The sequence below is a fragment of the Cavia porcellus genome, unplaced genomic scaffold (genome assembly GCF_034190915.1).
Source record: "Cavia porcellus strain 051 isolate PalLab524CR breed Dunkin Hartley unplaced genomic scaffold, mCavPor4.1 scaffold_10, whole genome shotgun sequence".
Taxonomy (NCBI): domain Eukaryota; kingdom Metazoa; phylum Chordata; class Mammalia; order Rodentia; family Caviidae; genus Cavia; species Cavia porcellus.
In genome coordinates, this window is record NW_026947493.1 from 38,064,542 (window position 1) to 38,090,153 (window position 25,612).

At 45.8% G+C, this 25,612-nt stretch overlaps 1 long non-coding RNA gene across 1 annotated transcript; it reads right to left on the minus strand.

Annotated features, from left to right (window-relative positions):
* Window positions 1-973: 973 nt before the first annotated feature.
* On the minus strand, window positions 974-19,569 carry LOC134477882 (uncharacterized). Its single transcript, XR_010050134.1, has 3 exons — window positions 19,498-19,569; window positions 6,032-6,114; window positions 974-1,151 (listed from the first exon to the last, which is right to left on the minus strand). It is a non-coding gene; the product is annotated as an uncharacterized LOC134477882 (long non-coding RNA).
* Window positions 19,570-25,612: the final 6,043 nt, after the last annotated feature.

A 25,612-nucleotide genomic window follows, 5' to 3' on the forward strand; every position in this document is an offset into this window, starting at 1 on the left:
GTTGAACAAGTAATTAACTTGCCAAAGTACCATACTTGTCTTTTTTTCCATACTTGTCCTTAAAGGATCTAATGCCCATTTGTATTACAAATTGTAATTGCCATTCAACAATCAGTTGTAATTTTGAACATGGTTTTCTACGTGTCTACCTGGAGTTACGATGCTATAGGAATCCATTCTTACCTTTTTGTTTATTAGGGAGAAGATTCAAAGCTTTTAACTTGGAGTTGTAGTTAGAAAGTTGGGAACCAAACAGTCCTTTTTTTGGTAATCCAATTATGCCTCCAAGTTTCAGTGGCTTTATACCCATTCAGTTAGGAAATGCTTAGTGGGAAAAGAGAGAAAGAGGGAGGAAGGGAGAAGAAAAGAAAGGAAAGGAAACAGGGGGCTGGGGATTTAGCTCAGTGGCATAAGAGCCTGCCTTGCAAGCAGGCAGTCGTGAGTTCAATCCCCGGTACCGATAAAAAGGAAAAAGACAAAAAAAGAAAGAAAAAGATGCTTAGTGAATGTCTTTTATGAGGTACTATTCCAAATCTTGGCAATACTTAGTCTCTATTTTAGAGCTTTTAGTATATAAGGCAAGTACAGGTAAGAACCACCCTGACAATTACAAGACAGTGAAAGAGAAGACAGGAAGCTGTGGAACTAGAGAGGAGGGTGCATTTCCTCTCACCTTCTACCATCCTGTCATCCAAGCCAGTAATAGTCAGCTGCAGAACAACAGGTGAGTTGCACTTCTAGATGGTCTGGGATCAAAACTGGTTTCTCTTGAAGTACTTGCTAAAGGCATCGTGATTGGAAGTACTTTTAAGGGTTTGTGTGTCAGTGATGCTTATCCTCGCATACTGTGCTGTCCTAGAATTTTGCCTGTTAAGTGGTTGAACACTGCCCTTCAAGTAATAGATAACTAACAAAGGCTCCTTTTTTTAAAATGAAGGATTGTTTATTATTCATTTATTTTTTAAGCCAGGGGAAAATGTTTCTCCTTACTGCCCCTTGAGTCTGTTCGTGGTGACCTGGGGCGTGGACTGATGGACATGCTCCTTGCACATGGTGGCGTGTGTTTCCTGTATCGCAGAGTTAGTGTTTACGGTGCTGCTCACTCAGCAGATTAAGCATGTTTTGTCTCAGCTCTTAAGATATGTGTTATCCTATAATACAAGAACACCAGAATAAATCCTATAAGGCCTGTGAAAAAGAAACACTATGAATAAAGGCTAACGGGACCAGGGAAGAGGGGAAAATCAAGTAGATGTGCTTTGTCTGCTGTGTTCCTGCTATACACATCTGCTCTTTGTTTCATTGCTGCATTCTCACCTCTTGCTTGAACTGGCCAGAGCACACCTAGGTAGCCAGACTTCATTTCACAGATTCATAGTTCTCTGTGAAATAACACCCTGAATTTTTTTCATCCTGAATTTCTCCGTATTTGTCATTCCTTTCTTTTGTAAGTGTTAGAGCCCTTCCCCTAGGCTGAGAGGCCTTCTTCATGGTCAACAAGGGAGGAGCACCCACAGTGTGAAAACCTGTACCATTTCCACTCCTTCAGTCCCCCCTTCCTGTCATAAATTACTTTACTGTCTGTATCATCTTTACATAGCACATTTTGGTTTGATTGAAAACTCAATGTGAGATAATTAACCTCCCCCATCAAAGGTCTGTCCTTTTTTCCTTTTCTTCCTTTCTTCCTTCCTTTCTTTCTTTCTTTTCTTTTCTTTCATGGGGTCTTGCAATGTAATTCAGATTGGCCTTGAGTTTACTATATAACACTGACTGGCCTGAAACTTACGATGATCCTCCTTCCTCAGCCTACTGAGTCCTGGAATTATAGCCCCACGTCACCATGTCCAGCAACATACATTCTTTGTCAGAACAAAACCTAAAAGTGTTCATCTGTAAAGAGACATGAATTGCAGTATTTGGCTAAATGATGGGGCACTATACATATATATATATATATATATAATATAAGTATTAATCCCAATAGGACTGAAAAAAATACTGAATAAAAAGTAAAAGCCGGGCTGGGGATTTAGCTCAGTGGCATAAGCGCCTGCTTTGCAAATGCATGGTCGTGAGTTCGATCCCTGGTACCGATGATTTAAAAAAAATAAAAAATAAATTAAAAAAAAAAGTAAAAGCCACTGTATTTTGTCTGTTAGGGAAGGTATAAGTAGCAGTGATACAGATAGCAGCTTCCTATATTTTCTTGGAGAATGGTGGTGGGAGAAAAATGAAGTTTACAGGAGTGAAGGAAAAAATAGGAAGATCGGCTTTAACTGAAGAAAGCTGAGTATCTGAAATTTAATATCTTTATTTTACCTTTTATTGTGCCCTTTTCTTAAAGCTCTTTGAGTCAAATGGACACCATCCTTTGAAACTATTTTTCTTCTGAAAGCTGCCACCCTTGAAGTGAGAAGGGAAGTTTCTAATCAAGCAAATTATTTTGTGTCAGCTGAGGACCCACTGAGTTGGAACAAGTTGCTTTTGGCCTTCTACCCTTTCCTTTTTCTGCTGCACATCTGTGTCTTGGTTTTGTGAGGAGGCATTGGCCAGGGCACCATTCTGGGAGAACTGATAGGCAGCTGTCCTAAGCTGGGGCAAGCAGGTCTCTTCTAGTCCTCTGTTCAGGGATAGTGGAGCAAATTGGGTGTTCAAGTCAGCAGAGGGTAGAGAGGGCACCAACTGATTGCTATGTCACTCGAAAGTTGCCAGCATCTTCTGATTTTTTTTTTTTTTTTTTTGTCTTTTTCCTTTTTATCAGTTCCGGGGATCGAACTCACGACTGCCTGCTTGCAAGGCAGGCACTTATGCCACTGAGCTAAACCTCCAGCCCCATCTTCTGAATTTTTAAGAGAAACAAAACTGGGCTTCCTCTTCACTTCTCAGATTAAAGGGTCAGGGAGAGCCAAGTGTGGTAGCTCACTCCTGTAATTCTAGCACACACACAAGGCAGATGCAGGTGAATTGCCTGGAGTTTGAGGCTGGTCTGAGCTACATAACAAGACCCTGTTTCAAAAAAAAAAAATGTGGTAGTGAGACAAACGTGCCTGAGGCCCAGAAGGGCCACTGGGGCTTCCAGCTGGCAAGCTGTGTGCTAATAAGCCCTAGATTTATAAAGTACCAGAAATGCATTATGCTTAAAGTTGGACTTCATAGATAATGTTCAGAGAATTTTGGAGCTAGATTCAAGATTTTCAATCCTGTGATTTCTATCATGGATTCTAATTAAACATACGCACAGAAAAGACAACTTTTCTCTAGTACTGAGGATTGGGCCCAGGGAGGGCCAAATGGCTATGTAACTCAGGCTAGATGTACTAGTCTCTGTCTTTTTTTTTTTTTTTTAATTTTTGGAACTGAATCTCACTACATTGCCCAGACCAGCCTCCCAAATACCTGATATTACAAGGATATACCACCACAGTGGCCCAGCTATTATTAACTCTCATTTCATTAAAGAAATTCTTCCAATTGTAGTGGTACAATCCTGTAATCCCAGCTACTTGGGATTGTAAGATAGGTGGATCACAAGTTCAGGGTCAGCTTGGGTAATTTTGTGAAACCCTGCCTCAAAACTTTAAAAAGAAGCAGCAGTATAACTTGGTGGTAGAGTGCTTGCCTGTTTTCAAACCCCAGTTAGTAAGGGGACATATTATATATGTGTGTGTGTGTGTATCAGGGATTGAATTCATGACCTCGCACTTGCCAGGCAAGCACTTGTGCCACTGGGCTAAATCCCCATACCTTTTGTACCCAGTAAACCTAATTCACAATTTTTAATGAAACCCTGGAGGCCAGATGTGTTTTGAATTTAAAAGTTATTTATATTTTTGAAAGGTAATGTGCCTGTAATACTCAGAAGTACTCGGGGCATGGTGGCACATGCTTATGATTCAAGAACTTGGCTGAGGCAGGAGAATCAAAACAATCAAGTCATACAGTATAAAATGCCTGCAAAGAACCATATGAATGTTCAACTAAGAATAAGTAAAAACTATAAATTACCATATGTTTAATCAGGTCAAAATTTCCTACCAAATGAGTTGGTGGGTACCAAACCAAAAGCGTTGGTTTTCAGAGATTAAGTAGTACCAAAAACAAATGAACAAACACGAAACTTGCTTGGCTTTATCGTTCTCTGGTCACCCTGGACCACTGGAAGCTACACTAACTATTATACATTTGTGTGCTTTTGATTGAGTGGAGGTAAATCTTTTTGCAGCTGCTTCACTATCGTTGGGCTCCTTGGGACAGGGAGCATACTGCATGTGACAGCATTTCATGCTGGAAAGCAGGTGTGTCTACCCTGTGGCCCAAGGGCCACATGCAAGCAAAGACAGCTAGTAATGCAGCCCTATAAGATCATAAACTTGCCAAGCGAATTGGCAAACGCCTATGATCCTAGCACTCAGGAATCAGAGGCAGAAGGATCACTGCAAGTTCGAGGCTAGTCTGAACTACATATTGAGACCCTATATTACAAAACAACAGGATATAGCCAAGGATATGACTCAGTGGCACAAATGCCTGCCTGGCAAGTGCGAGGTCCTGAGTTCAATTCCCAGTACCTCCCCAAAAAATAAATAATTAAATCATGAACTCTTAACGTTATGTGATTTTTAAAGCATTGTTTGTGGCTTGATTGCACAAGGCTTGAAGACAGACTGCATAGGCAACGGAAGGCTGTGAAGCAGAGAGCACTCACAGTCTGCCTCCCACAGTACGTGCCACACACAGTAGAATAAAATGCTGCACCTATTAGCTACTACATGTACTAGTGTGATTTGGCAAGTAAAATGTGACAATTACCAGTAACAGTGTTGTAGCCTACCTACACAAGAGTTCCAGAGAGAGAGACCTGGGCTTTTTCTCCTCCTTTTCCCTTCTCCCTTCTCCCTTGTCTCTTCCTCTTCTTTTCCAGTACTGGGAATTGGACCCAGGGTCTTCTCCTTAACCACATCTCCAGCCTTTTTGTTTGTTTTTTTATTTTATTTTGTTATATTTTACTTTAAAACAGGGTCTCACTGAGTCACAAAGCTGCCCAGGCTGGGCTTGAACTTGTGATCCTTCTGCTTCATCCTCTCAGAGTGCTGGAATTATAGGTATGCACTACCACACCCAGCATAAGAAGTTTTTTTTTTTTTTTTTTTTTTTTTCCCTTGCTTTTTTGAGACAGGGTCTCTCTATGCAGGCTGGCCTTGAGCTCATTTTGTAGCCCAGGTTGGTCTCAAACTCAAATGATCCTCCTGCCTCAGCCTCTCAAGTGCTGGGATTACAGGCGTGAGCCACCAGGCCCGGCTAGCCATAAGAGTTTTCTTACCATCATATTTGGGCAATCACTTCCATTGAACCAGATATTGATGCTTTAGTTTCACAAAAACATCAACTAATCACTAGTTTTATGATTATGTTTCCCTCTTTTTTTAATGCTACAGTGAAAAACATGTTTAAAAAGGAAGTTTTGTAACTTACATACATTAAATATATTACATATTTTATAGGTGGCCCAAGACAATTCCTCAATCATTTTGGCCCAGGAATGCTCAAAGGTTGGATACCTATGGTATAAAGTGCTCCTTGTTACTATAATGCCAGGTTTGTCTCCTGCTGTTTCAGTCACATTGGTCCTCATTGTAATCTTTGTGGTATCACATCTCAACTGCTCTTGTGACTCCTCAGTTACTGGAATCCAGCTCTTCATTTTGGCTTGGAACCCACTGAGCTTGGCCTTCTCTGCTGTTCAAGGTTGCCCTCCTCACTGAGTGCTGACTAGAGCAGCAGTAGCAATCAGTGCTTTCAAGAGCAGCCCTCTAGTTACAGTTGGTTGTGGTGATGCACACCTGTAATTCCAAGACTCAGGAGACTGAGGCGGTAGGATCCTTGCGAGTTTGGGACCAGCCTGGGCTACAAAGTGAGCTCAAGGCCAGCCTGAACAGCATAGTGAGATCCTGTCTCAAAAAGACACACACATACATAAAACAAATTTAAAAACCCAGCCTCCTGGTTTTTGATGTATGGTGGTACATACCTGTAATCCCAGCACTTGGGAAGCTTAGGCAAAAGGATTGCCATGATTTGGACGCCAGTATGGGTTACATAACAAGACCTTTTCTTGAAAAAAAAAAAAAGAGAAAAAGAAAAATCAAGTTCAAACTTTATCTGGGCAACTTAGCAAGACCTTGTCTCAAAAAGAAAAAGAGAAAAAACAAAGGACCCTGAAGAAAAAGGGGAGGATAGACAGGTAGGTAGATATATATGGTTGTGAGTTTGAGGCCAGCCTAAACTGCATAGTGAGACCCTGTCTCAGATAAAAACAAAACAAAAACTTGTGTTATGTACGTGTACCAACTTCACAATGAATATAATTGTGTACTGCAAACATACTAATAGAAACACCGTTGAGGTCCTCTAAACGATCTGGAGTGCAAAGAACACAATGGCATAGGTTCAAAATATTTTCCTGGAAAAAAAAACACTGTGCATACACATAAGAAGCATTAATTGCTTGAACAACTGACTGGTTTTTTTTTTTCGTTTTTGTACTGGAAGTTGAACTCACTACCTCAGGCTTGCCAGGCAGGTACTGTGCGGCTAAACAGCCAAGTTACATTCCTGGTTCAAGTCCAAATCAGATGACACATCAGGGAGCCACCTGAGATGTTGAGAAGGAGCAGGACTTAGGAGACAGACCTTGAAGAATAGAAGATTTGGTCCTATTGAGGAAAGGAAAGATGGGAATGAGTAGTTTCATACACATTGGCGTTAGACCTAGAGAACAGGTTTAGAACACACTGAGATGGGAAACCAGGTGGGAGCCATGGTTGAGGCAAGAGGAGACTTGCTAGGTATGTGCCCACAGTGTGCCGAACGTGCCCCACTACTGGGAAGACATACACTTGCCTGTGAGAAGCAGCAGGTTTAAGCAGAAGAAAAATGCCATCATGGAGCCACACTGCAGCTTCATATGCAGCTCTTGTTTCTGTCTGCTTTCCAGTCTCCCTGTTCTCTGCCCCTGGAGGACTTTTTATGTAACCCTCTTAGCCTGAGCATTTTAGCCACAAGAGTCATGTAAGTGTTTCTATTAAACTGTAAGATAAGGCAAGGCTCTGCACTAGCAGGCTCCATCAGCTGTCCTGGGGATTTTCAGAGTCTCTATGTTGACCCTGGAGGGTGTACTTGAGCTCCTACAAAGATTCAGATCTCGCTCCAGGTACAGGATGTGTTCAATACCAGGCAGTTTAAGAGGGTCCATGGAGAGCCATGAGCAGTGGGTTGATCACAGTTTTTCCAGTTCCTGCATTTGCTTTTTGTTTGTTTGTGTTTGTGTTTTATTTTGAGACAAGATCTGGCTGTGTAGTTTAGGCAGGCCTTGAATTCACTGTGTAGCCCAGGCTGGCCTTGAACTCAGTAATTCTCCTGCCTCAGCCTCCTTAAGTGCTGAGCCTACAGGCAAGAGCCACCACACCTGGCACTGCGTTGGTTTACCACAAGAAAGGGTATGGACCCTTTGCCCAGCTTCTCTGAGCACACGAAGCTCAGTACCTTAGTTGAGTTAGCACACAAAGACTCCTAAGCTTTGTAACTTTTTATTTTGTTGTAATTCCAGATTTACAATTGCCATAATATAAGGAACTTACCCTTCACCCAGATTTACCAGTTGTTTATGTTTTGCTCCATTGCCTTGTCTCACTGTATAGTTTATACAGTTTTATTTTCTGAATCATTTGCTATGCCCCTATAGACTTAAGTGTGTATTTCCTAAAAACAAAGACCTTCTCTTGGGTTTTTGTATCTTACTAGGAGTACTGGTTCTTGCTCTAATATGGTGTTTACTAGTGTTTAAAGGGTGCAAGAAGGGAGATTTTATGGATCTCAGGGAATTCATTAGAAAGTAGTCACAGCATTTATTTTCTCCTTACTAGACCCTGTCGAGACCAAAACCCCCCCTGAAAAGTGTGGTACGAGTCCCTGTGGGAAAATTTGCCTATTGTTTCTGGGGCAAACATGAGTGTTGTCACAGCTTCAGAGCCAAGCACAGCGAGGTGTGGTGGCGCAGGCCTGTAATCCCAACACTCAGAGGCTGAGGCAGGAGAATCACTGTGAGATGGAGGCCAGCCTAGGCTACATAGCAAGACCCTATCAAAAAAACCAAAGCCAACTGGGAAATGGTAAAGGTGACATGGATTGAGTCACAGTGTGCAGTGGGCGAATACAGAAAGCAAAGAAGCTTTCATTATTGCACTTGTGGGGAAAGCTTTTTGTTCCATCCTAGCCTTTGCAACCTGAGGTGACAGCTGCCATCCTCGTGTCCCACCTGAGAGGCCTCCAGCATCTGAACAGAGGCCCCATGCTCCTCCTGCACTTAAACAAGTTACCAAAACCTTGGATTCAGGGACTCCCAGAACAACAGTGCACACACCCCTGCTTAGCATCCCACTTTCTTAACAATGCTTTCTAGGGTAAATTGACAGGCGAAACTATCATTTTTTTTCCAAATATAAAATTAATAATTCTTGTGGGAATAAATGTATAGAAACATATTCAGAAGGGATGCAGATGCTAGTCATCTTCTGTGGCTCTGGTGGCCCTTTGCAGCTCCCTATTGCTTCAGGACTAAACATTTTTTTTTTTTTAATCGGTACCAGGGATCAAACTCACGACCATGCACTTGCAAGGCAGATATTTATGCCACTGAGCTAAACCCCCAACCCCAAGACTGAGCATTCTATGGCAGCTGAGTACTACACTTGGGTTGTCAGAACTATACATAGCCCTGGCTCTGCTATTCTAACCTTTGAGATCCAGTTTCCTGGATCTCAAACAAAATAATAATAGTACCTGGAGGGCTGGGGATATAGCTCAGTAGCACAGTGTCTGCCTGGCAACTGCAAGGTCGTGAGATCAATCCCTGGTACCAAAAAAGAGAGAATAATAATATCTGGATCAATATGCTAATGCTTGACAAGTGATTAAGTCAGTGCCTGGCACAGAGTAATGGCCAAATGTTCTGGATGACAGAAAAGGATTTATGTCGTATCACTCTATGGCAGTCTTTTTTTTTTTTTTTTGAGAAAGAGTCACACTAATTCACTGACTTGCCCAGACTGGTCTTAAACTCACAGTCCTCCTGCCTCAGCTTCCTGGAATGCTGGAATTACAGGTATGTATCACCATATCCAGCATTTTCTTTTAACCATTGTTTATTCATTCAGCAAATATTTTTTTAAGCACCCACTGCATGCCAAGCATAATGGTAAGACTGACAACAAAATCCTTGCCTTTGTGAAATGTACAATGTAGTGAAATGAGAGGCAATAAAGAAACCTGTGTATATTATAAAGTATTATCATGGGCTGATAAGTACTCTGGAGGAAACCAGCATGGTATGGTGGACAGAGACCACAGTCAGCAGAGTGCTACTTTCTCTAAAGTATCACAAGTAGCCTCATGGAAAAGGTGGCATCTGAGCAGAAGTCTGAAAAGATAGGGGAACCATGTGAGTCCAGGGAAAGAAGGTACCCAGGAGTGCTGATGTACTGGCATGTGCCAGAGCCCTGAGGCAGGATAATGCCTGGCACATTTTTAGTTTTGGTTGGTTTGGTTTGTGGGGTTTTTGCTTTTTCTTTTTCTTTTTCTTTCTTTTTTTTTTTTTTTTTTTTTTTTTTTTTTTGGCACAGGGTCTTACTATGTAATTCAGTCCAGGCTGGTCCTGAATTCACTATGTAGCCCAGGCCAGGCTTGAATTAGCAGCAGTCCTCCTGTCTCAGCCTCCCAAGTGCTGTGACGACAGATGTGCACCACTGTGCCTGACAAAGGCCCCTGATTTTTCTGTTGGCTCTCTCCCCTTGGCATTGGCATGTCAATCCGAAACACCTGAACTCCCCCAAACTTAAGCAAACCCCCCACCAGCTTCTCCTTTACTTTGCTTCCCACAGCAGGTCTTTGATAAATGAGGAAAGGAGAGGCATGGTAGCCTTGCTTGGGGAACATGCTTTTGCCTCCTTCCCCTTCATTGTTTTCATATACAGCTCTCCACATGCAACAAATGGAAGTCTCATTCATAGCCCTACAGTCTCCCAGCTTGTGGTTCCACCCCTCCTTCCCTTCTCATTTCAGGCTTCTGTTGAGTTTGGATCCTGTAGGAGCTGCAGATAGACCCAGGGCCAAAGGAGATTTTGTGCATAGCTAATGGTGCAGGAGGGATGGCCGTGCAGAAAGAGCTCTGGACCTGCCTGCTGCTGCAGCTCAGGCTGGTGCCAGTGGTCAGTAGAAAATTTCAATTATTTGCTTACTCCTGGAGTGGTGGTACCCACCTGTAATTTTAGCACTTGGGAGGCTGAGACAAGAGGATTCCCCATGAGTTCAAGGCCAGCCTGGACTGAACTACATAGTAAGACTATCAAGACAGTCTCACACAGGTGTGGTGGCTCACACCTGTGGGAGGCTGAGGCAGGAGGATCATTGGGAGTTCGAGACCACCCTGGGCTACGAAGTGAGCTCAAGAGCAGCCTGAACTGCATTGAGAGACCCCGTCTCAAAAAGACAAAAAACAAAAGACAGTCTCAAAAACAACCACGAAGAAAAATTTGCTCATAGTCCTCCCAACAGTGCCCCAGAGGTAACTGCTCAGCAGAGACAGCACGTGTTGTGAAGCCGTTTTCCTCCTGGGAGCCAAGTGGATGGCTTCCCACCTGTATAGTGAGGCTGGCACAGTGCTGAGTGTGAAGTGCCATGGTGGTTCTGCTAAATTGTGTCTTGGTTTAAAAATAAATCTGTCCTGCACTGGAAGTAGCTTAGAAGAGCATTTGCCTGGCACACACAAGGCCCTGAGTTCCCTCCCCAGCACTGCCTCTCCCCAAACAACCAGCTAATAAACCTGTTCTTGTATAGAGGACGTCTTTCTGATTTCCAACTACCTTCCAGCTTTCTTTTTTTTTTTTTTTTTTTTTTTTTGTCTTTTTCCTTTTTATTGGTACTGGGATCGAACTCACAACTGCCTGCTTGCCAGGCAGGCACTTATGCCGCTGAGCTAAATCCCCAGCCCCCTTCCAGCTTTCTGAATCCCTCAGGTTCCACACCTCCCTGATCATTGTCACTTAGAAGTAATAAAACTACCAACTACCCAGCATGTACTTTTTTTTTTTTTTGAGACCAGGACCATGTAGTTTTAAAAAGGCTTTGGCAGCACAATTTGTAATCGCCTGCTCTTGGAAACAACCTAAATGCCCATCAACTGAGGAATGGATAAAAAAGATGTGGTATTTTTACACAATGGAGTACTACTCTGCCATAAAGAAGGAAAACTGGAGACTTTTGTGGGTAAATGGCCTCAACTTGAGACCATACACATTAGTGAAGTAAATAAGACACATGTGTAAACATCATATTGTCTCAGGGTGAGAAGCTGACAGAAAAAATATGTATATGTGTATGTATATGCACATGTATATGTATATATAAAAAAAGATAGTTACACTACTGATCTCTGAGTTCACTGAACAGGAAGATTTGTGCCAGTGTTCTTTGGACCACTGAATGCAGATGCCTTTGCTGTGGGTGAACGATTCTGGATGACGAGGTGCAATGTATATGGTATCATTGTTGCTCCCTGATTGATGTATTTTGAAATTTTTTTTTCTTTTACTCCTGGAAATAAAATGGGTTTGAGTAGGAAAGAAAGATTAACCTAAACTGAACAGGGGACTGGGGATTTAGCTCAGTGGCATAAGCACCTGCCTTGCAAGCACATGGCTATGAGTTCGATCCTCGGTACCAAAAAAATAAATAAATAAAATTTAAGTGAATCTGTCTTAAAAAAAGGTTTTGAAAACCAGGCATGGTGGCACATGCCTATAATCTCAGCACTTGGAGGCTGAGGCAGGAGGATCACCCTGAGTCTGAGGCCAGCGTGGGTTATATAAGCAAGCTCAAGGCCAGTGTGAATTGCAGAACAAGACCCTGTCTTCAAAAAGGGAGAGGGGTAAGGGATGAGGAATACCTCTTAGAATTTGTAGACTGAAGTAATTACTTTTTCTGGTACTAGGGATTGAACCTAGTCCTTTGCACTGAGCTGTATCACCAGCTTCCCTCCCCCTGCCCTTTGGAAACAGGCTCACTAAATCTCTTAAGTTGTCCAGGCTGGGTCCAGACTTGAGATCTTTCTGCCACAACCTTCCAGAGTGTACCACCCGGCCTCCCTGAGTTAATTTTTTTAATTAAAAATATTTTCTAGGGGCTGGGGATTTAGCTCAGCGGCATAAGTGCCTGCCTTGCAAGCAGGCAGTCATGAGTTCAATCCCTGGTACCGATAAAAAGGAAAAAGACCAAAAAAACAAAAACAAAAAATATTTTCTAAGAGGCTGGGGATTTAGCTCAGTGGTATAAGCACCTGCCTTGTGAGCAGGCAGTTGTGAGTTTGATGCCCGGTACAGGTTAAAAAAAAAAAATTTCTATTGGGGAGGATTACTTAGGTTGATTTTGCCTCCCACCACCTGCTCACAGTGAGTTTCTCAAAAAAAGCTGAAGGAGTTGCATTTGCAGGTACCTTACTTTATTTTCCTGTTTCTGTGCCAGTCTCATGTTAGGCCCTGTGCTTTCTCGTTCCCTGAGTATCAAGGCCTTAGGGCAATCAGTGGGAAGGGAGGTCATTTTCCAGATAAGAAAACTGAAGGTCAGACTCCGCATTGGTGAAGTGAAAGAGGGAGGTGGGATTCCAGCTCAGCTCTTTGCTCTAGCCTAACCCTAGGCTGCAGCTCTGAGCGAGGGTTATACCCTATCCTAAACCTCCGCCAGCCCTGTCCAGCCAGTGCCACTCATATCTGGGTCCAGGGAGGCTGACTTCCTCCTTGCACACACTTCTCAGCCAGCTTGAGTGAGTCAGCCTCAGAATGATTTCACTGTCTTCAGTGGCCTGCTTGGCTGCGGCTTTGTGTCACAGAGCTGAGCCACCAGCTGTTCTAACATGGATTTATGAGTCGTCTCTTTTCCCACTCCTCAAATGTGGCTGGGGTTTGGAAAGGTCACTCTTCCTTTTGCCCTCTGCCTCTCAATTTTCCATGCCAAGACTGGCCCTGTCAAGATTGGCTCTGCTTGCTACTAAAGCAACCAAGGACAAGAGGCCATTTTTTTCTCCTGGAAAGCCTGGCTGTTCCTGATGCCTCGAAAAGCAGTGCGGGCAATAGAAGACAGCATTTCCCAGACAATGGGCAGAATGAGCTGCAGTGGCAGCTCTGGGTCTGTGCTGTGGCAAAGGAAAAATTTCAGGAGGCATCTCCTGCACGAATACAGCATTTAATCCCTAACAATAAAGACACCAGCAGAGGCCAAGCTGCGAGAAAATTTGTTTGCTAGGGTTGTCAAAACAAGTGTTGCCAATTGAGTGCTTTTGAAACAACAAAAATTGATCTTGAGATTGATGTTGCCAGAAGTCCAAAGTGAGGGTGTCAGAAAGGTGGGCTCCCTCTGGGTACAGCATCTGCTCCTCACTGTTTTCCTATTTGTGGCTGTTCTTGCAGTCCCAGCCTGTAGATGATTCCCTATAGTCTGCCCCTAGGAGTCACATGGCCTTCTTCCTTGTCAGTGTATTGGCATTTCTAAATCTCCCTGTCCTTATAAGGGCACATGTCATTGGGTTTAGAGCCATGCTAATCCTGTATGACTTCATCTTACCTTGATCATATCTGCAAAGTTCTTGTTTCCAAATAAAGTCACATTCATAGGTACTGGTGTCAGCACTTTACTGCTGTTTGGGAGACAGAGCTGAACTTGTAACACCTACCTTACCCAGCTCATTTTTCATTAGCCAGCATCACAAACCTTTGGTTTCACAAAGGCAGTTTGGCATGCCAGAAAGACAGAGCCCCAAGTAATGTGAGCATCAGCTCTGATGTGTCTCAGCAGTCTGGGCTGCTGTGTCAGCCTGTTAAAGTCAGCAGAAGAGGAAGCGTCCCCATAGCAGAAGTCAGTACCTCACTGAAGATGAAGGGGGAAACTTGGACTCAGTTTCCAGGGTTTGCCTGCTAGTTCCGTCTCCCTTAGTATTTCTTCACCTCTCTGGGCTTCTGTTAGTTCATCTGTGAAATGGGAGTGTTAATACCCTGTAAGGCATTACTTAGAACAGCTAAGAAAAAACTGCTAAGAGGCTCGCATTATATCCTCAGTTACTTATCAGTATCTTAATTACTTCTACTGATAGACTCGAGGTTTTGCTTTGGGAATAAGACAGACTTTGGCAGACACACTGGAAAATTTCCACCCCCCCCAAATAAATCAAGACCAGCTCTGATGAGGACAGAGACTGCTCTGCTTGCCCAGGGATTAGTAGGAAAAGGGCAGGCCCATGTCCTGACTGTACCACCAGATTGCCCTGCTTTTGTAAATGAGCTGTCTTAGCTGTGTGTTCTGGTTCTGATTCAGGTGATTTCTCCCCCATACATAGTCAGTGCAGTTGGTGATTCCTGCCTGAACATTTAGTCAATAGTCAGTGTAGCAGGGCAGTTTGGATTCCAGGGCAAAGGTTGGGAACAGCAGCCTTTCCAGGTAAAACCAGAACCGCCCTGAGCCCAGCATGTCAGAGACCTGTACTGCACCAGGAATAGTCTTCGCCTCCATGACGGCAGAGAGACCTGCCACACTTCACAGCTGCCCCACAATACTTTGGACGGAAGGGGCTCTGTCATCCGTATCTAGACTCCTCTCTTCTCAGGTGGACACCACACGGTCAGGCTGAAGGCTACCATTGCTGCCGCAACCACTGCTGCTAGGGCTTTGCTTTTGTTTCGGGGGCTGACTCTTATTATGCAGTCTCTTGCCTCACCTTTGGAATGCTCGATTATAGACATATGTCCCCTCCCTTTGAGCTTTTTTTAAAAAATTGTGACAAAATCTCACTCTTTAGCCCAGACTGGCCGGGGACTCCTGTCTCAGTGTTCTAAGTGCTGGGATGACAGACATGTGCTATCAGACCCAACCTTTTTTATCTTTTTTAACTCTTGTTTGTTTGGCTGGTATCTTTGTTTTGTTTTTTCACTACTGAGGAATGAATCCTGGCCCTTCTCACCAAGCTACAGCCTCAGCCCTTTTTTATGTATTTTTAATTTAATTTAATTTAATTTTTGGTTCCAGGAATTAAACTTAGGACCTTGCACTTTCAAGACAGGTGCCGTGTCACTGAGCTGTATCACCAATCCCCTTTTATATTATCTATTTCAAAACAGAGTCTGTCACTAAATGTTAACTTGCCTAGGTTAGGCTCAAATTTGCAGTCCTGCATTGGCCTCCCAGAATGCTGAGATTACAAGCATGTGCCAACAAGCCGGGTGACTGCTGTTTTTATTCATGTCTGTGGAAGAAAGGTATTGGCTCTTGGGACCACTGTACCTCCTCCCCAGACCTGACCTGAAACGTATCTGAAAGAAGAGTTAAACCAGAGAGGCTGGCCCGGGAGTGCAGGGGTTACTCCCGGATATGATGTTTACTTTTTTTTCTTCCTTCTTTCCCTCTTCCTGTTTCCTGCCTTCCTTCATTCCTTCTTCTCTTTTCTTCTCTTTCTTCACCCCCTCCTCCTCTCTTCTTTCTCCCTGTCCCTTAGTGAGGTTACTTTTTAGTAAAGATAAAAAGACCACTGTTGCAGAGGGTGGGAGTTAGCTATAGATGAACAAATAATGTGAGGGAAGTATTTGAAACTGGTTGGTAGTGACAGTTGTACTACTGTGTAAATTCGCTAAAACTCATAGAACAACACACTGTGAACAGTTTAGCATGTAAATTATCCTTCAATAAAGCTATTTAGGCCAGGTATGATGGCCCATGCCTATAATCCCAGCACTCAAAGAGGCTGAGGCCAGAGAATTTAAGTTCAAGCCCAGCCTGGGCAATTCACTGAGACCCTATCTCAAAATAAAATGTGAAAAGGGTCAGGATGTAGCTGCAACTGTTCAGTCCCCAGTACCACACACGTGCACACATGCACATGTGCACTTACGAAAACTGTTTAAAAACATGTATGTAAACTGAATTCTCAAAGCCACAACTGGTATTTCTTGAGGCACTTTTTATTTTCCCCTTGAGTCACCTTTTAAAAGGTCTTTAGTGATAGAAAGAGGAAAAACTGAAGCTGTTGCCTTTGTGTGCCCAGAAGCAGATCCATCTCTTTCTGGACCTCAGTTTCCCCATCTGTGACATCCTGCTGACCCAGGAGGTGAGAGGTGCTATGGTGCCAGAATCACATGAGGCGCACAGCGAGCTTTGCCTTTGCCACAGAGCACCTCTGCTTTCCTGTCTTTGTGCAGGGAATTTCCTCCAGCCCACAAAACAAACCCAGCCAGGAACAACTGGAAAATCTGGGCTGGGCTGGGCTGGCCTTGTTCCCCCCAGGTTCTGGCCCTTTGGCCCAGATCAGAGAAGCAGCCAACACTTGCTGCAGAGAAAACCCCGCTGCAGAGGTTTTAGACCAAGCATCTCCTGAGTACTTGCGCACTTTGTCTGTGCTCCTTCCTCTCTGCCCACCAGCAGCCCTGACAAGCAGCCTCAGCCCATTGTACAGAGAAGGAAGCAGAGGCACAGAGTAGGCCCTTGTCCAGGGCAGCACAGCTGGGTAAAGACCAAGCTTCCTGTGCCTGGGAAGAGGCCCAGCCCCTCGCTCAGGTTGCCACAGAACACACTGCGGTTGGGACTCCCCTGCATCCCTCTCCTGCCTTTCTCATTCCTGTTGGAACACCAGGACAGCTGAATCATTACCTCTAAGAGCCTTTCCTCGACCTCCACCCACTCTGCCTGCATTGGAAGCCCAGAGAGCCAAGAAGCTGTGGTCCTTTCCCAGAGTGTGCAAGGAAGGAGGCCCCAGGAATCAGAAGGGAACCTAGTGATGGTCTGCATGTTTATGTCCCTCTGAAAGTCCTGGCTTGACATCCTAGTGCCTAAAGTGACACTGTTAGGAGGTGGGGCCTAGGAGAGGTAAATGGGCCACAAGGGTGGGGCCCTCGCTTGGGATTCCTGCCCTGTTACTGAGTCCTGAGACCTCTCTGTCCCCTTCCTGGGAGGACACAGTGAGGCAGCTAGTGAGGACCTCATCAGGCATGGAATCAGCCTGCACCTTGGTCTTGGCTTTCTCAGCCTCCAGAAAGAACTCTGAGGAAATATTTTTCTGTTTATAAACTGCCTTTCGTTATGGCAGTCTGACTGGGCTAAGATGCTGGGCTTTTCCCACCAAGGGCAGTGGGGAGCCTCTGCAGGATCCTGAGCAGGAACGGGATGAGCAGCATGTTTTAGTTTTTATTGGTATACTTTTGTGGTGCATACTGATCACATTCATCGTGGGGAGTCGGCACAAGTGCCCAACAGGTCTTCCTTCTTTTTCATGCCCTCCAGATGTGGCCTTAAGGCAGAGGGCAGCTCCTGAGTGGCAGATGTCAGAAGGGGCTCGGAGGAGGGGTACCAGGCGGCGTGGTGAGGGCACCAGTGGAGAGTTCCAGCTGGAGGTAGGACACCCCCACCCCCTTCAGCTCTTCCTTGCCCTCCTTCCTCACCCTGGCCTGCTGCTTCTCCTGGGGAGAGCTCTAACCAGCTTCTTTCGCACGTACTGCTGGAGGACCAAGTGGTGGTACTGGGACATTTACTTTTCAATTTTTTTTTTCTTTTTTTGGTACCAAGGATCAAACTCATGACCTCATGCTGTGCCACCTAGCTATATCCCCAGCCTGGGACACTTACTTTTGGAGGTCTTAATGAAAGGATTTTGGCCCAGAGGTACACTGTAGCCAGTAAAGCCTTGGAGGCCGAACCAAGAGGTTCTATCTTGAGGTCATCTTTCCGACCCCTAGGAATTTACCTGTGGCAGGAAATGAATACCAATGGGCTACCTGTGCATCACTAATGCCCCTTAGGCACCACCCCAAACCTAAGCTACATGTATTCCCCCACACCATGTGTCTGCCGGAGAAAATGTCAGCCGCCGGAGACAATGCCAGACCCCGGAGGGTCAGGGGGTCTCTCCCCACATTCTTAAAATAAAGGTCATTTATATTTCATACTTCTTATCTTTTCAGCCCACCAGAATTCTATCACTATGCAATTACTGTAGTAGTGGAAATGGGGAGAAAGAATGGGGTGTGGCCGCAGGGTGGGTTGGGGAGAGTCCTGAAACAGCTCCTTAGGCTGACTCAGGCCCTCCTGCCCTTCTTATCAGGCTCTTGGAGTGATAAAGGACCAATTCCTGGACTAAGGGTTCTAGGCCTTTGTTTGAGGCCGCCAGGAAGTGACTTAGGGGTTTTGCAGAGGCTTAAGGAGTTGTACTGACTCATGAGGGAGAGGGCCCGGGTGTGGCGAGACAGTCTGCAAATGCCGGGCCCTGCGCCACTCAGTACCAGCGGGCCAGCCAGATGGACTTCCACACCCTCCCGAGGGTGGCCATGGCCTGCCAGAGGGCTCCTTAACCCCGCTAGCTGAAGGTGGGAGGGGCACCTCAGGGCGGCTCCTCAGTATGTACTTTGCAAACAAAATATTTTCAGAATATTATTATTACCCCCAAAATGGATTAACTGCCAACTACCAGATCCTGAGTGCTTCACCTCAGTGACGACCACCCCGAGGGCTAGTGTTATTACTGTCTGGTTTGGCAGAAGAGCAACTGAGGCTCAGGGAAAAAATCTCTCACTCAGCTGTGTAGCAGCAGATTCAGGGTTCCAGCCTAGCTCAAAATTCATAACTCATTTGAAAATCCAAGAGAATGGGAAGTGAGGGCAGAGGTGAGTTTCTAGAGTTTTTGTCTCTAGGGAGCTGCCTATAGCGTAGCCTAAATAGGATCCTCAAAGGAGGACCAATAAACCACTGTCCACCCCAGTGATTCCAAGAGGAGAGGAGTCCCCTCATCTGTGTGATGACCCACAAAACCAGATGCTTTCCACAGGCCAGACGGACATTAGGTGAGTAACTTGAGCTCAAGAATGAACAGTTGGGTGACCCCATCTGTCTGGCAGGCTCTACTTCCAGGCTGTAGAAGGGGAAGAGGGTGTGGTGCTTGAAGATGAGATAAAAGACCAGGAAATTCCCAACCCAGTGGGAGAGACCAGGGCCTATTAGTCAACACAGAAAAGCACTTCCAAAAAAGGGAAGGTTCTGACTCATGTCAGGGAGCCCCCTTTGTCATCAAGGCGAACTCTGTTCTGTCAGCTTTTATCAGTCAGATCAGTCATTGTTCCCTGTATGGAACTAAGATGTCTGCTAGATGCCACAGACTTAGTCCTGCCATCTGGGTCTCTGGCAGAGAAGCCCCAGAAAACAATTGTTTGGCTTGAGTCCCATGCCTCCCCTGAACCAATCACCATAGGCTGCAGAAGGAGGGGCTCTCTGATTGGTAGAGCCGGTCTTGCCTGCCCAGGAGCAGGCATGTGAGGGAGAGACAGCAGCCAGACCATATGGCATACATGGGAAAAGAGAGAGTGAGAGGCAGCCAAAGCCATGAGACCACGGCCATCCTGAGGTTAGCTCCTCACCTACCTGCTTGTCCACTCCCAATCATCAGGCCAGGGTGACGCCAGGAATGAGTCAAGCAGGAGTAGGTTTCTCTCTGAAAGAGAAAAGATTTCTCTTTAGGGGCTGAAAGTGAGTTGTGCAGTAGAGCACTTGCCTAGGCCCTGTCAAGATCCCCAGCATCAGAACACAAACACAGGAGTAGAAATAGATTTAGCCAGGGGCTGCAAGCTTTGAAGAATGCTGTGGCAGACTGCAGTACACATGGCAGTAATATAATTAACTAGACTGACTGTCCTCCCAACATGACAGCAGGAGTGTAGGGGAAACTCCACCCCTAGATAGTCAGACTAGAGCACCAAACCAGGGCACAGCTCCTAAGCTGACCTTCCGGGAGGCTGAGTCAGTGGACATGAGAACACTGGACAGGAGTCAGATGCCCTGCAAGCTGCTGTCAGCGGGTTACAGTGCCTGAGTCAGTTGTCCTGGCCTGAGCATTGTCATGTTCATCTGCTGGTTCTTTTTTGTTTCTGTTTCTTTTTGGGTTGGGTTGGAGTGGGGAGTTTTTCAGACAAGTTCTTGCTGTATAGTTCAGGCTGCCCCTGAATTCACTATGTAGCCCAGGCTGGCCTCAAACTTGCAGCAATCCTCCTGCCTCAGCCTCCAGGGTGCTGGGATTACTGGCATGTGCCACCGCACCTGGCCTGCTGGTTCTTTGTCACAGTTCTCAGGAAGCTGATGTCACAACCTAAGGCTCACTCTACTAATACAGGGGAAGTGCTAGGTGTCAGACACCCGAGCTTTGTGTTCTCTGAAGTTGAAGAATGAATGCTAAGAAACAATGGAGGTTAAGAGTGGGAAAATTTGGGCCATGGGTGTGGTTCAGTAACACAGCTCCTGCCTGGCAAGCGGGAGGGCACAAGTCCAATCTCCACTACCAAGAAAGAGTAGGAAAGTTTACTGGAGAAAAGGAATGGGGAATAGGAATAGCTCCTGAGAGACAGGAGGGGCCCCAAATGGGTGGCCATTGAGCCCATTTCTCAAAGGAAGTTTTATAGAGATGAGATAGTCATGAGATGGGTACAACATGGGGCAAAATTATGACCAACCAATGAGATTGTAAAAATAGTGGTTCAGGTGGGATTGGTCCAGTAGTAGCAAATGTCCATGGGTGACATCACTAACCTTGATAATCATCTATAGCCTTAGTCTTAGTGAGTGGGAGAGGATGGCCTGCCCTTAATGACATAATGATTTATGTACACAGGAAATTTCAAGAGGGTGACACCAATAATCTCAAATCTCCCTTTATCCTTTAGGGACATATGTACATCTGGCCACTGTGATTTTGGTCTTCTTTAGATGCCCCTCTAGCCACGGTTTTGATGTCTTCTTTTGCAACTGACTCCCTTGAAGGCCTAGCTCTGATTGTGTATAATATTTCTTCCCAACTTAGCTGTTGTAACACTACCTCTGTATGACTTGGGGCAAGTACTCCTTCTCCCTGGGCTCTTCCTTTTTCTGAAAAATAGAGATTACTGGAAGGTTTTTGTCAGAGCTGAAGGAAATCATCACAAAGCCTGACACTTACTAAGTACCTGCTGTATGCATACATCATTTTACTTAATGCTGACAAGATGAGGCAGTTCCTACTTTTTTCTTTTCTTTTTTCTCTTCTCTCTTTTTCTTTTTGTTTTGTTTTGTTTTGTTTTTTATCGGTACTGGGGATCTAACTCACGACCGCCTGCTTGCAAGGCAGGTGCTTATGCCACTGAGCTAAATCCCCAGCCCCATTGTTTTTGTTTTTCAAGTTCTCACTGTGTAATTCAGGGTGGCCTTAAACTTACTGTGTAGCCCATTCTGGCCTCAAACTTTCGACGATCCTCCTGCCTCAGCCTCCTGAAAGTGGAATTACAGGTATGCACCACCATGCCCAATACATTCATACTCTTAGCTCCCTTTTACAGAGAGGTTAACTGAGGCTCAGAGAAGGTTAATAACCAAGATATTCAAAAAATCTTCATTTGCCCTCCGGCTCTACCCAGGAGCCTAAAGATAATCCTCTGTCTCCTGTGTCCTGTGTGCCCAGGGCCATGCAAGCCCATTCCTAGCCCCTGACTAGCCATCAGCACTGCTGAGCACTGCCTGTGAGAACCCTGTCCCCATGTCCTCCCAGGAATGCTGGGAAAGCAGCACAGCAAGCACTTCCATTCCAGAGAAGAGAAAACTGAGGCTCAGCAGGGTGAGCTGACGCCACACACTAGTAAATGATGGATGCTACTAGGAGTGTAACCCAGAGCTACATGAGTAATCGGGCTCGTGACCTGACAAGTCCTGGGTCCCGCGGAGCAGGTCCCGGCTCAGGAATTGAGTTGCTGGTGACCTCAGATAGAGAACATCCTTCCTTGTCCAGAAGAGGGGCTGAGATGGTTCTTGCCCAGCTGCCCAAGTATCTGCGCTCAAGAAGCTCCAGGATTTGTCACCTGCTCACTGTTTGCCCACCCAGCTCAGGAGAGGGCCAAGACCTAGGCCAAAGAGCCTGTGGGGACATCCAGGATGGGGCGGAGCAGATTGTGGGCAAGGGCTCCACATCCCTGTGAAACCCTCCCCAGCCCCTAGTTTCCTCTACCCACCCCCCTTTCCCTGTTTTCTTGGGAAGGTGGCTGCAATATGGGATCCTGACCAACAAATCATCTCCAGGAATCCCTCCAGGATTCCTCACTCCTCTCCCTGTGACCTCAAACTCACAGAAATCCTCCTGCCTCAGCCTCAGCCTGTCAAATGCTGAGATTATAGGGATGTGCCACTGTGGTCTGAATTTCAGGCTTTCTTGAATATGCAATTCACATACTTGTGGAACCATCACCATTATCTATCTCCACAGCTTTTTGTCTTTTTTAGTTTAACAACTGTTAGCTGGGCATAGTGATGCATGCCTGTAATCCCAGCACTCAGGAGGCTGAGACAGGAGGATTACTGTGAGTTCAAGACCAGCCCGGGCTACAAAGTAAGCTCAAAGCCAGCCTGAACTGCATAGTGAGACCCTGTCTCAAAAAACCAATAAACAAACAAATAATTAGGAAAAAGGAAAAGAAACATGTATAAACTCATAGGACAGGTTTATTTCAGAACAAATCTGAGAGACTGCTGTGGCACTAGAGACCAGACAAGCTACTCTCATACAGGCTACAAAAGTTTTTATAGGGTCAGGGGCATGAGACATTGGAGGAGGCCAGTAAAAAGTTGTGGTTGCCAGCCAGGGACAAGGCTTGAGAATGCACAGGGAATTGTCAATACTTGTCCAGCTCAGGGCTGAATAATTATGGGAGTTTAGGCTGCAGTGATGATTACAGGGCCTTATCAGCCATTATTACACATTTCTAGCAGGTACTTAAGCACAGCAGGGGGTGTTTAATGTGAGTGGCATCAGTCAGATTCCTTCAACAACCAGCTAAACAGATCTGTCTGCCGAAGACAGCACCTAGGCCCAGTGATCTGGGGTAGAAGCGGGAGTGAGCAAAACAGCTGTACTAACTCTGCAAAGACCCCAGTTGACTTGGCATCCAACACTGATGGGATGCTGCCACCACTGTGGCCAAAGCCACCTCCATGTCTCTAGGTTTCTTTGTTGTTTTTTTGCTTTGTTTTGTTTTGTTTTGTTACTGGGAATTGAACTCAGGACTTTGCACTTAGGCTTTGCACTTATAGACTGAGCTATATCCCCAGCCCTAGATTTTTGTTTTGGTTCTTGGTTTTTTGGGGCAGGGTCTTGCTTTATGATTGCCTTAAACTCATGGCAATCTTCCTGCCTCAGCTTCCCAAGTGCTGGGGTTGAAAGCAGGTACCACCATGCCTGGCTGCCTTCTTGTTTCGGGGGCCTTAGTCCTCTAAGGTGCCCAGGCCTAGAGGAGAGGCTGCCACAAGGTCACCTTGCCCAGCCTCTGACTCCAGCGTGGGTGATGCCCACCAAAGTACTCCCCCTCCTCCCCAAATATTCACTACAAAGTTAATATGTTTCTCATTCTGCCTTCTGGGAAAACCAAGCTTTCTGGAATCTGGGATAGAGTTTGCCTCTCCCTGCCTGGCAGGGTGGGGGGATGCGGAACAGCAGGTGAGAGGTTGGCTCACCTTCACCTCATCCCATCTTTGTGTCGCCAAACCCCTCCATGCCCAGCTGCTCTAAACCTGCTGTCGTGAACTGTAGCCTGCATCCAGATGGAGCATGAACCAAGTAGTCCCCAAACATGATTTGCAGGAAGGGACTCATCCGCCTGCAGTGGGGAAGAAAGCGGCACAAACCTGAGCTCAAGTCCCTGCAATGCCGAGTCACAGTGTGTTCCCAAAGCAGGATACCTACGCCATTTGAGCACAGTTTCATTGGTGGTGTGGGGAGAACAGTGGTGCCTCACCCACATGGTTGTGTTGAAGATTAAATGAGATGCTTTAACCTTTGCATAATTCCTGGAGCATGCTTTTTGGTTAGTACATACAGTAATACCTTCCTTCTGTTTGCAAACAGTTCAGTTCACAAAAAAAGAGTTTGACAAAATTTTGCTCCCTTGACAGACTTTACATTGGGCAACAAATATGACTGTGGTTGTCTTTCTCACGCAAACACAAGCTTGGCTGTCTTCCCCCAGACCTTAAAACACATTAAGCTGATAAATCGAAGCACCACTGTCTTAGCTACTTGGAAAGTAGAAGTATCTGAAGACAAAGGGCTTTTTCCTCTAGCAGCAGCAACCTACTCTCAATGTGGCAAGACTAGTGGTACCCAGGCCAGGCTACAAAGGAAAGGGCTGGTGGGCCAGGGTACATACAGCCTTGAACCAGACTGCCTGAGTTAAAATCCTAGCTCTGCCTGTTGCTACCTGTGTGATGGGCAAATCACTCAACCTTCTGTGTACCTCAGTCTCCTCCTCTCTCTAAGGACAATACTAATACCACCTTCCCAAATTAAATGACTTTACACAAAGCCCTTAGAGCATCGCCCAGGACATGGTGAGCACTACAGCAGCTCAAATGTTCCTGCTCATCCATCTAGAGTTACAATAAAAACAGCAACCACAACAATATCAGCAGTCCCTGGTTAGCATCCTCTCAAAAACCCACACAGTATCCTCACCTCTTTTCACACTGGTGGAGTCAGGATTTGAACTCAAGTCTCTCGCTCACTCTTGGGCATTTACTACCTAGCTAACACTGCACTTTCCTAGCTAACACTGAACCTAGGTGGTGACAGTGGAGGAGGTGACCACATAAAACAAGGAGGGCTTGGGATGCTGGTCGTGCACTGGCTGCTGCAGGTGTTCAAAGGGGAGGGAGCGAGGGCAGAGGAGCTGGAGGGGCCAGCTGGGCCCTGGGAGGGATGGCCTTGACCCTGAAGACCAGGTGGGAATGGATTGGTGCTTTGGGAGGGGTGTGCTTTCAGGCGGGGGCAAAGGTGTGGAGGTGGGGTGGGCAGGGCTGGGTGGGGCATCAGCAAGAGACAGTGTGTAGGGCAAAGTCAGGGCCAGGGGAGGGGGCTGGCCACCTGCCAAGTGGGACTCAGGCCAAGCTCTGAGTACCTTCTAGTCCTGCTCTTTGCTTTCCCCTTCTCAGAGACTCTAGAAGGAGCTCTTAACTAGAAGCAAGTGTCCCTGCCCCTTTGAAATCCCATCATTGAGGGAAATAAGTGGCCTCCGGTTAAACTTAGCCTAGATCTAGCAGGGATCAGAAGGGCAGAGGCCTTCACCAGATTTTATTGCTGTATTCTCCTCTTATGGGGAACACACTGTGGCTGGTGTTTAGCACAGCCTCGTCTATCTCAGACCTCCTGCCACTTGTATGAAATAGATAGGACCCACTTTTTTTCTTTTGTATCAGAAATCGAAATCAGGACCTTACACTAGCCAGCCAGATGCTTATGCCACTGAGCTGTATCCCCGGCCCTAGGACTGAATTCTGATGCTCACCTTCTAAAACTAAAGCCCAGGGGCTGGGGATTTAGCTCAGCGGCATATGCACCTGCCTTGCAAACATGTGTTCAGTCCCTGATACCAAGATTTAAAAAAAAAAACCAATAAAACCAAATCCCAGTCTGACACACACCTATAATCCCAGCACTTGGGAGGCTGAAGCAGGAGGATTGTCATGAGTTTGA